This window comes from Austrofundulus limnaeus, unplaced genomic scaffold (assembly GCF_001266775.1).
Source record: "Austrofundulus limnaeus strain Quisiro unplaced genomic scaffold, Austrofundulus_limnaeus-1.0 Scaffold910, whole genome shotgun sequence".
NCBI lineage: Eukaryota > Metazoa > Chordata > Actinopteri > Cyprinodontiformes > Rivulidae > Austrofundulus > Austrofundulus limnaeus.
The window spans coordinates 134,070-134,303 of NW_013953312.1; positions in this window are offsets into that span (position 1 = coordinate 134,070).

A 234-nucleotide genomic window follows, 5' to 3' on the forward strand; every position below is an offset into this window, starting at 1 on the left:
TAAGGCAGAACTTTGAAAAACAAAAGTATTTATAAATAAATAAATAAATAACTTACAACCCCATGCAGAGAAAGAGCCAGTTCTGGGGCACCCATCTGGTTTTCACGATTGCTCCTACATCTCCACTTACACAGTCTGCCCCAGCGTTTCTGAGATGGTCTGGGACGCCTCTCACTCCTGCGCCTCTCCCTTTTGGGTCCCACTCCATCGAGCCATCAGGAAGCTGCTCCGCCG